This window comes from Equus caballus, chromosome 12, assembly GCF_041296265.1.
Source record: "Equus caballus isolate H_3958 breed thoroughbred chromosome 12, TB-T2T, whole genome shotgun sequence".
In the NCBI taxonomy this organism is placed as follows: Eukaryota; Metazoa; Chordata; class Mammalia; order Perissodactyla; family Equidae; genus Equus; species Equus caballus.
The window spans coordinates 12,777,724-12,789,692 of NC_091695.1; the positions used below are offsets into that span (position 1 = coordinate 12,777,724).

The 11,969-nt window shown below is 36.6% G+C and overlaps 1 pseudogene; it reads left to right on the forward strand.

Moving 5' to 3' along the window:
* Nucleotides 1-773: 773 nt before the first annotated feature.
* On the forward strand, nt 774-2,097 carry LOC138916584 (olfactory receptor 4A5-like; annotated as a pseudogene).
* The last annotated feature ends 9,872 nt before the right edge of the window (nt 2,098-11,969 follow it).

Sequence of the window (11,969 nt, forward strand, 5' to 3'; positions counted from 1 at the left end):
ACCTTTCTCATCCCAAGAGTTTTGAATAAAAAGATACTACCTGTTAACATAATAGTTGGTGATAGTCATGAGCTATTTCATTTCAGTTCAAAAACATTTGGTGAAAATTTAGGTAGTGTTCCGTGTGTTAAGATTTGTGTGATATGCAATGATTAAATGGAGAGAATTACAACTGCTTAAGAAGCTGACAGAGGGTCAGACCACGTAGTTGCCATAGGGAGCAAAAACTTTAAATGATTTTGTGGTTATTTGACACAGTTCAAAGTCTAGTTTCTTTAAATTTAATAAGAGATTAATGAAGACTGTACCTCCTTTGAAACATGAAGGATTGAATATCTAATAGCAGAATATCATACTATTGGGTGGGTTAGTCCAGAAGAGGAATTATTTTTGGTGTTACGTAGATCATATTGTTACGGTGCTCACCACAAACACTACCAACTCAAAGGTCTGACTTCACGCCAATTTATTTAGAGTTTATCATCACCAGCAGAGAGTAAGTTTCTAGAGAGTAGGAACCCTTTCCTTGTTCATCATTGCTGACTTTTATGCCAAGAACTGACACAGTTTAAATAAAGCTTTATTAAATGTAAGATTCAATTGTTGGGCCTTTGATTGTGCTTCTTCACAGAAGATCCACGAAGACTTTTAGATAGAACCTCTTTCTGGTAGTCCCAACAAAATCGTCTGAGGAGAAGTAGAATTGTCAAAGGAAGAAGTAATGGGTTCTTTGGTAGAAGAACTCAATAGATATTTACTAAATGTTTATTGCGCATAAACCACTATAGAAGACATAATGGTGAAGGTGTGCCTGTAACATGATGGATGTGTTCATAGTCATGTTCACAATTTCATTTCAGGTTCTGTTCTTCTGAGCTCTAATCCCTGAGACAAGCCTTATAGAAGAGTAAATGGGACATAGTAACAATGTAACAGAATTTGTCCTCCTGGGCCTCACTCGGGATCCTGAGGGGCAAAAAGCATTATTTGTCCTGTTTTTACTCATCTACATTGTGACAATGGTGGGCAACCTGCTCATTGTGGTGACTGTCTTTGCCAGCCCTTCTCTGGACTCCCCAATGTACTACTTCCTTGCCTATCTATCACTCATGGATGCAATTTATTCCACTGTCATTTCACCCAAATTGATTATAGATTTACTTTTTGACAAAAAGACAATTTCCTTCCCAGGTTGCATGGGACAGCTCTTCTAGAACACTTATTTGGAGGTGCTGAGGTCTTCATTCTGGTGGCAATGGCCTATGATCGCTATGTGGCCATCTGTAAGCCGCTGCACTACTTGACTGTCATGAATCAACACGTTTGCATCCTGCTGGTGGTGGTGGCCTGGGTGGGAGGTTTTTTGCACTCTGTGGTTCAACTTCTCTTTGTGTGCAGTCTCCCCTTTTGTGGCCCCAATGTCATTGACCACTTCATCTGTGACATGTACCCATTATTGGAACTTGCCTGCACTGACACCTACTTTGTAGGTTTCACTGTGGTTGCCAATGGTGGAGCAATCTGTATGGTCATCTTCATCCTTCTGCTAATCTCCTATGGAGTCGTCCTGAATTCCCTTAAAGCTCACAGTCAGGAAGGGAGGCGCAAAGTCCTGTCTACCTGCAGTTCCCACATCACGGTGGTTGTCCTCTTTTTTGTTCCCTGTATTTTCATGTATGTTAGACCTGTTTCCAACTTTCCCATTGATAAATCCATAACAGTGGTTTATACAATTATCACTCCCATGTTGAATCCTTTAATATACACCTTGAGAAATTCGGAGATGAAAAATGTCATGGAAAAACTCTGGTGTAAAAAATTAACCTCAGATGGAATAAGAATGTGTCACCCACTCTGAACACATTTGTTACTAGCTCTAAAATAACAAACAGGCAGTAAATTCTCACAATGAATGACTTAGTGAATTCAATGGATTCTCTAGGGATGCTTGTCTTTATTACACAAAAGCATCGCTAAAGTAGAATCGATTGTCCTTTGAGGTTAGAATGAATCTAATAGAGAAATTCTGGAGGATGAATAAAAGGCACAGATATTTGTCCTATTACAAAGAAAAATAAACTAAGTTCCACCTTGCAACTTTGTTTTTCTCAGTTTATATTGAAATAGGACTTTAGAAGAAAGAGTATTTTCTTTTCAAACGTGAAAAACAAGCTACCTTTGAAAATGTACTTTCACTCAAATTAATGAGTCAGCAGTTTGGCTAATACTCAGAACAAACTTCTGGGGCTGAAGTTCATGACTACGAGCCCATTGCTTTGCTGTGATGTGGGCTTCTTGGTTAGAGGCAATGTTGGGTGGGATTTAATGGCAATGAATAAAAAGAGTTTTGTGAATCCATGTACAGGAGTGCTATAAACAGAATGTGTCTATTCCTGTGAAAACAAATCACTGCTTTGCCTCTTTCATGATTAGCTGGTCTCATATAATAAATGTGATAGCAAATATCTGACTGGTGCTGTATCGTGTTCTCTGCAATGGGCTTTATTGATGCCAGTTTGACATTATGCTTCAGAGGCTGCCAGAAAAAGGTTGGTGAGGACAAATCCATATTTTTAAGCCCATGCATAATATTAGACTGCTATTAGTTTCAGTTTTTACATCAATTCATTTAGCAAGCAGTGAGAGTGTTACTGGCTCTTAGTTAATATCAGCCCTGATATTTGTTCCCCTACAGTGAACCCACCATATACGAGTCAAAACTAAAACACACATTTGCAGTTCCCTGGTTCTTTAGTTACTCTCATGTGTAAATGCTTGTTTCTTTAACCTCTGACTGCCTGAGCTTTACAACCAAATACAAGTTACAAATTGTTAAAGTCCAGATGGCCTCATGCTGGTCTCCCAGTAAAGTTGTGGCCAATCCCAGGACCTTGAAGTTCTTTTACAGAGAAACTAATGTCCAGAGAATATCAAGAAACTGAAGCTTCCCGGGCCCAACTCCTCAGCTTCCTGACGTCAGAGTCTACCTTCCACCATGGAGATAAACAGCCAAGGACACTCTTCTGAGAAATCCTTCCTTTGTCTCTTCCACTGGAAGCAGCCCCAGACATAGGCCGATGGGAAAATGCTGACCGAGAATGCCAAAGCCCCCCTCCCATAGCTAAAACCCCAAATAAAACCCCCTACCTGTTTCTTAACAGGGAGAGAGCAATTTTTGAGGCACTAGCTCTTGCTTTTATCCCTCTGCCTGGCAAAGTAAAGCCTTTCCTTTTTCACTTGAGACTCTTGTTCTCGTTATTTGGATTGGTGTCGGGATCAGAGACCAAACTTTCGGTAACAAGAGCTTGGAAAGAACTTGACTGATATTCATAGATGGGTCATCTTGTCAACTTGCCCATCAAGAGTTTCTCCTGGATTGTCTGGTGGGCATTTATGTGGAACAAATGTCTTTACACATCACACTCATTCTAAAAGGTCTGTTCACTGCCTTATTATGTTCCGTACATTTTTGTCACCAAACTTTCAATCTTTTTCTTTCTAAGTTCCTGACCAGCTGGCCAAGCCAAGAATTGGGTAGATCAATGCCTCAGGTCATCTCTTCCTTGCAAATTCTACAACCAGATATGCCTCCTTAAAAAATGCTTACTGGGGTTATTTCCTTTCACTGCTCCCTTTTGTGACCATTCTTGTAGGACCATATGCTATAATAATATTTTTCCTGAAGTCAGGGCACTGTGTAAATCCATATACATAAGTGATTTTTTTTTGCCTTTAAAAAAAATCTAATTCTCTTAGGTGACCTTTTTTGATACCCTAGGTGTGAATGAGAGAGAAGTGATGAAGCAAAAGGAGCAGTTAATAAGGAAATTTAAAAATAGACGACCAAGTTTTAATCTTTAAAAAACACTTTATTTTTATTTTTATGAAAGATTTTATTTTTTTCCTTTTTCTCCCCAAAGCCCTCCGGTAAATAGTTGTATATTCTTAGTTGTAGGTTCTTCTAGTTGTGGCATGTCGGACGCCGCCTCAGCGTGGCTTAGATGAGTGGTGCCGTGTCCACACCCAGGATTCGAACCGACGAAACACTGGGCCACCTGCTGCAGAGCACGTGAACTTAACCACTCGGCCACGGGGCTAGCCCCAAAGCACTTTATTCTTAAAGCAGTTTTTAGTTCACAGCAAAATTGAGTGGAATATGCAGAGACCCTATATATCCCCCGTCCCAAAATAGGCAAAATCTCCTCTATTATTGACATCCTACAACACAGTGGTATATTTGTTACATTTGATGGATCTACATTATAACATCATTTCACCTAGAGTCCATAGGTTACATTAGGATTCACTCTTGACATTTAACTTCTTGTAAGTTTGAAAAAATGTACAATGACATGAATCCACCACTGTACTATTGTATAGAGTAGTTTCACTGTCCTTAAAATCCTCTGTGCTCTGCCTGTTCTTCCTTCCCTCCCCATTAACCTGTAACAAACACTGATCTTTTTACTGTCTCCATAGTTTTCTCTTTTCCAAAATGTGATACAGTTAGTATAATACAGTATGTAGTCTTTTCGGATTGGCTTACTTCACTAAGTAATATGCATGTAAGTTTCCTCCATGTCTTCATGTTTTTATAGCTCATTTCTCTTTATTGTTGAATAACAATCTCTTGTCTGGATATACCAGTTTATTTATCCATTCTTCTACTGAAGGACATCTTGGTTGTTTGGGAAACTATGACAGGGTTTGGCAATTATGAATGAGGCTGCTATAAACATCCATGTAAGACTTCTTTGTGGATGAAAGTTTTCAACTTCTTTGGATAAATACTAAAGAACATGATTGCAGGAATGTATGGTAAGAGCATGTTTTAGTTTTGTAAGAAACTGTCAAATGTCTTCCAAAGTGGTTTCACCATTTTGCATTCCTACCAACAATGAATGAAGAGTTCTTGTTCTACGTTCTTGCCAGCATTTGGTGCTGCCTGTGTTTTGTATTTTGGCCATTCTAATAGGTGTGTAGTAGTATCTCATTGTTAATTTAATTTGCAATAGCCTAATGACACAGGATGTTGAACACTTTTCCATATACTTACTTCTGCAGAAGTATACTGAATATCTTCTTTGGTGAGGTGTCTGTTAAGCCTTTTCCTCACTTTTTGATATGATTGTTCGCTTTCTTATCATTGAATTTTAAGAGTTCTTTGTATATTTTGGCAAAAGACCTTTATTAGATATAACTTGCAAATATTTCTCCCAGTCTGTAGCTTGTCTGCTCATTCTCTTGCATTGACTTTTACAAAGCACAAGTTTTACATTTTCATAAGGTCCAGTTTATTATTATTTTCATTCGTGGATCCCACTTTCCATGTTGTAACTAAAAAGTCATTGCCAGACTAAAGATCATCTCTATTTTCTCCTATCTTATATTCTAATGGTTTTATATTTTTGCATTTTATGATCCATTTTGAGTTAATTTTTCTGAAGAGTATAAGGTCTCTGTCTAGATTTATTTTTTTGAATGTGTGTCCAGTTGTTCTAGCACCATTTGTTGAAAAACTATCTTTGCTCCATTATACTGTCTGTTCCTTTGTCAAAGATCAGTCGACCATATTTATAAGGGTCTGTTTCTGGGCTCTCTCTTCTGCTCTGTGGATCTATTTATGTATTTTTTCATCACGACCAGACTGTATTCTTTATTGTAGCTTTATAGCAAATTTTGAAGTCGAGGGTATCAGTCCTCCAGCTTTGTTCTCCTTCAATATTGATTTGACTATTCTGAGTCTTTCACTTCTCCATATAAACTTTAGAATCATTTGGTTGATATCCAGAAAAGGAATTGCTGGAATTTTGATGGGGATTGCATTGAATCTATGGTCAAGTTAGGAAGAACAGGTACCTTGACAATACTGAGATTTCTCATTCATGAAAGTGGAATATTTTTCCATTTATCTATTTCCTGTTTGATATCCTTCATTAGAATTTTGTCATTTTCCTCATATAAGTCTTATAATATGTATTTTGCTAGATTTATACTTAAGTATTTCATTTTTGGGGGAGGTGTTAGTGTAAATAGTGATGTGCTTTTCATTTCAAATTCCATTTTTTCGTTGCTAGTATATATTAATCTTGTATCCTTGAACCTGGCTATAATCTCTTATTAGTTCCAGGAGTTTCTTAAAATCAATTTGGTTAGATTTTCTACATAGATGGTCATACCATCTGTGAGCAGACAGTTTTATGTCTTCCTTCCTACCTCCATGTCTTTTATTTCCTTTTCTTGTCTTATTGTATTAGCTATGATTTTCAGTACAATTTGAAAAGCAATGGTGGGAGGGGACATCCTTGTCTTGTTCCTGATCTTAGCAGGTAAGCTGTGAGTTTCTCACGTTAAATATGATATTAGCTGGAAGGTATTTTGCAGATATTCTTTATCAAGTTGAAGACGTTCCTTTCTATTCCTATTTCCCAACAATTTTTATCATGAATGGGTGTTGAATTTTGTCAGATGATTTTTCTGAATCTATTTATATGATCATGTGATTTTTCTTCTTGAGCCTGTTGATGTGATGGATTATATTCATTGATTTCAAATGGTGAACCAGCCTTGCACACCTGGGATAAGCCCCACTTGGTCATGAAGTATAATTGTTTTTATACATTGTTGGATTTGATTTGCTGATATTTTGTTGAGGATTTTTGTGTCTATGTTCATGAGAGATACTGGTCTGTAGTTTTATTTTCTTTTAATATGTTGGTCTGATTTTGGTATCAGGGTAATGATAATCTCACAGAATGATCATCTTAGAAGTTGTTGATTTTTCACTTTATTCACCTTTTTACTGGTTGTTAGGATGGAGTGGCGACTTTTAAGTTCCCAATGTGCCCTACTGGCTATGGAAATTTGAGTCCATGCTAAAGCAAATTACTTGTGCCTTCTGCACCTGTTTGAGCCGATAAATATATATATATCATTTCTTTTTAAAATAGCAAGCAGTTATACATACACATTTTAGTAATTTGTTGGATAAAATAACACCTTTTTAACAATGAACATTTTTGTTCTCATTGTCTCTTGGAATCCCGTGGTTGAATTTTGTCTGTATCAAAGCCTGTTAGCAAGCCTTGAATTGCTTTGTCAACAGGAGAATTTTTGCCAAAGGAAGAGTGTAATGAGTCATTAAAAATCCTAAGTGTCTACACTGTGAGTCTCCTATGGATGTTTACCAGATACACAGATTATATCACTTTATGACCTGAAAAATTTCCAGTGTGATTCATCTTCAATGTCACAAGGTTCATTTTTCAGGGTAAATTTTACTACAACCAGGATCTTCTGTAGAGTCTTCTCTTGCTCTAAACTCACTCAAAATTTGCAACTTTTTAGGTAACCCCATAAACTGATGTATATATCCAATGTGTTATATGTTGCTTTCAAAATCTGAAAAGTGAAGGGAAGCACTACCAGAATGGTGGAATGATGGTCTATGAAAATTCATTCCTTCATGAAAAAAATGAAAGTACTAGTAAAAATCATCAAAATAAACTTTTTTGGAGATCTGGAAATTAATAAAAGACTTTCAATAATCTAGGGATTGTTTATTTTTTTAAAAAAAAAAGCTGAATGCTGGAAACAACACTGAGTTCTGTGGCATTTTAACTCTCCCTATTACATACCCCTCTCCCCAGGACCTTAGAACTTTTGCAATCATGATACCCATGAAAACCAGGAGTCTGATATTCATTGGAGGGGGCTGAACAGGTTGAGTCCTCCAGACTTCGCTTCAAGAGATTTGTTTTATCTTTCAGCACCTTATAGTCTCCATCTGCCGGGCTTGTTTTTATCTAATCTGACTCAGAGCTCATGCTGTCAGGAAATTTTCTCTAAGGCATTTATCTAAGAAAAATCGAATGCAAAACATCTAACATCCCAGTTTCCCAAGGTGAAAATAATAAATGGGACAAACAAGAAGCTGACCCAAAAACTTAACAGAAAAATCCGTGGAATGAGATATCGATAGAGGAGTTTGAAAAGCCCCTATATATCCCTGGGACTCTAGAAGGCCATGTGCATGCCCATGCCTGTATGAATTCTCAGGAATTACCTAAGAAAGCTCTAACCTTTCAATGTCAACTAACCTTGAGGCTCTGCACAAAGGAAGTGAAGGGTAAAGTATAGTTGTAAACTTCTTGCTGGACCATTGAAGACATGCCCCAATATACACACATAATCCCTCATTAGGCCTGGGAGACTGATGGTTTAACACATTTAAGGAAATTGCCAACCAATAATTAGCTGACCACTAAACAAACTGAGCAAAGACTTCAGGGGAAACTCATGACAAAGAATTCAGATGTTAAAATTAGTCCAGGAAAGTCAATGAAGGAACAAGTTGCAACAATAACAAACAGGAACTACAAGAAATTCTGAGCGGTAGTGGTGGGGTAAATATAATTTCCAGAGCTGCCGCATTATATTATTTAAATTTCTAGTTTTCATCAAAAAAGTAAGACAAGCAAAGAAACAGGAATGTATGACTCATACAAAGAAAAAAAACCTGCAATAGATACATACTGTCCCTAAGGCAGCCTCGATGGTGGACTTACTACACAAAGACTTTAAATTAGTTATTGAAAAATATTCAAAGAATTAAAAAAGCCATTTCTAAAGAGCTAAAGGAAAGAACTATAGAACAATGCTTCAACAACTAAATGATTTATAACAATCAATGAATGAAAATTTTTAAAAAGAACCAAAAGAAATTCTAGAGTTGAAAGTACAATAATTGAAAGGAAAAATCCATTAAAGTGGCTCAATATAAGAATAAACAATTGATGAGGTTAAAGGCAGGTCACTGAGATTATCCAGTCTGAGAGACGGAAAGAAAAAAGGATGCAGAAAAATGAACTGAGTCTCAGAGACCTGTGGAGAAACCACAAGAATACCAACATACACATATGAGAGTCCAAAAATAAGAGGAGATGGAGGTACAAGTAAAAAGAATATTTGAAAAAATAATGATTAAACTGAAAAAATTTGATGAAAATCATTTTTCTACACATCCAAGAAGCTCGATGAAGGCCACCTAGGATAAACTTAAAGAGCTATACCAAGCACATCATAACCAAACTGTGGAGGCCAAAGAAAAAGAGAGAATCTTGAAAACTGCAAGAAGAGGCAACTCATTACCTACCTACCAGGTGTCCTCAATAAGATTTACAGACAATATCTCATCAAAAAGCATGGAAACCTGAAGACAGTGGATAACATACTCAATGTGCTGAAGAAGAAAAAAACACTGTCAGTCCAGAATTATACATCATGCAAAACCATCATTCAGAAATGAAGAAAATATATTCTCAGATAAATGAAAATTGACAGAAATCATTACTAGTAGATTTGCCCTAAAACAGACAGTAAAAGCAGTCCTTCAGGCTGAGAAGATAGCTCACTAGATAGTCTCTTGAATTCACAGGAAGAAATGAAGAGCACTGGTAAAAATAACTAAATAGGCGAACATAAAAGACAATATAAATATGTATATATATATTTGCTTCCCATTCTTTTATTATGTGATTTAAAAGACAATAGCATAAGCAAGTCAAAACCTATGTGAATGCCCTTATGGTATATAGAGATGTACTTTGTATGATGATAAGAGTACAAAGGAGAGGGAAAGAGAATGGAGCTATATAAAAGCAAACATTTTATTTAATCGCATATCATAACATTTTAAAGTGTATAATTTAGTGATTTTTAGTGTGTTGACAAAGTTCTGCAACTATCGCTACTGTCTAATTCCAGAAGCTTTTCTTCATTCCTAAAAGCAACCCAGGGCAGAGGATTCTGGGAAGATGGTGGAGTGGGGCACACCAGAAATCTGCCTCCCCAACTGGACAATAATTACACTGGCAGAATCTGTCTGATATAACATATTCTAGAACTCTGGAGTCTATTGAAGGCTTACGGCTTCCAGGGCAAAGCTTGGATGGTAGATTGCAGTTAATTTCGGTCAATTTCAGCTCTTGGCAGAGTAGCAGCTCCTCATCCTCTCCCTCCTCAGCCCCGTGGCAGGCGGCTGTGCCTGTGTTCCTGGAGCAGCCTGCACACAGCTTTTGGGAGACAGAGTGGGCAAAAATGACCTACCCTCCAGATATCAGGATCTGTGCTCTGATCACTGCTGTTTCTGATCACAAAGGTGCAGACAAAGAGATGGTGGCCATTGTTGTTGCATCTCCTCTCATTGCTAAAAGCTCTTACTTCTATGGTTGAAGTGAGTTCCATGGTGTTTAAAGGGGATGATGCCTTTTTCTCTCCTTCATTTTTCTCTTTTTCCTTTTTGAGCAGGATATCAAAGAATAGGACATTCAAAAGTAACTGCATATACTAGGGAAATTAGAAAGTCACCATGCATACCCAGGGGAAGGATGAGGCTCAGAAAAGACCTGGGAAGACCTTAAGTGTACACCTCAGGCTGATCCTTGGCCTGGAGACAGCCTACAACAATAAAAAACAAAACAAAACAGTAACAATGGCAACTAAACCAAAAGAAAACGAGTAATCAGCAAATCTGGGCAACGGAGGAGAATCTGTTTTCCAGAGTTACCACATTGTTAGATTCAGATGTCTAGTTTTCAACATAAAACCACAAAGCATATGAATAAATGGGAAAGTGTGGCCCATTCAAATGAAAAAAAATCAGCAGAAATTGTCCTTAAAAAGACCTAATGACTGACAAAAACTTTAACACCGCTAATCTTAAAGAAACTCAAGGAGTAACAGAAGATAGGACAAAAGTCAAGAAAACCACATATCAATAAAATGGAAATACCAATAAAGAGATAGACAACCTCTATATCAATAAACCTCAATAAAGAGATCACATGTTTTTAGAGCACGGGTAGAGAGATTCAGATTTAAGGACCTGCCATTGTTATATAAAAGATATGTGAGTATCAAGTGTCAAATATTTCTGGACTTAGCTTTTATGTTTTTTTCTTATATTACTTTATAACAGTCTCTTTCAAATTATACATCCTAATTACTTGTTTCTATATTTTTTTTTAAGAAATATTGGGGTTTTTTTGTGCAAAACTTCTGAGTTGGAAGATTTTATGTGGATGTTATCTTGTCTGAGTTGAATTGAAACTTTTTGTAAATTGATTAGCAACAATCTTGTGCCATTTTCATTAAATGTATCTGCCATATACAAAGAATTAAGCTTTTTACTTAATTCCAGTGCCCTCTTGGATTTGAGAATTTTAAATATAAACTGATTAATTGAAAATAAAGGGTTCTTGTTCATGCAATCTTTTGTCTTTGCTATTATTAAGTGACTTGTTCTTTCCTGTTAGATTGCTATTTTTTCACTTAATTCCCCTAGAGTGATTGGCCAGGAGAAGCCTCTGAAAATACAGAATGCACTGGAAGGATTATGTAGACGGTCTCAGTTCTCTAGAGCATGATTCCTCAGTGAATTTAATTTTGAACAGTCAGCCTTGGGGACAAACTGTTCGAACAACTCAGTGAAGTGATTTATTTTTCGTTGTTGATTAACCCAGTCACATCTTCCTTTGCCTAGGGGAAGATTTCTCTTCGGGTATTAATACTACTATCAAGCTGTAAAATAAAAGCTATTACCTTACTAGACATGAACTACATTAAAACTGTCATATGAACGCTCAAAAAATATCTAAAACAAAGCTCATTTCTTTGATTATCCAGCTTCCTGCAATATTGACCAAAAATGCTATTAAAGATTTGTTCCACTAATTTGATCAGTTAAACTTAATAATTAGGTTTTAAACTTGGTTCTTGATACATATTCTCAACCACAGCTTTCAAATTTGGTGATTCATCAGTCACATCAACGTATATTCTTGATGCCAACTCTGGATAATTTCATAATCCAAACTGTAAAGTGTTTATGAAAGTTGAAGACGATGGTCATACTTTATGTGGTCATAAAGAGATATATCCATGTGTGAGAAAGCATTTACAGCTGGGTA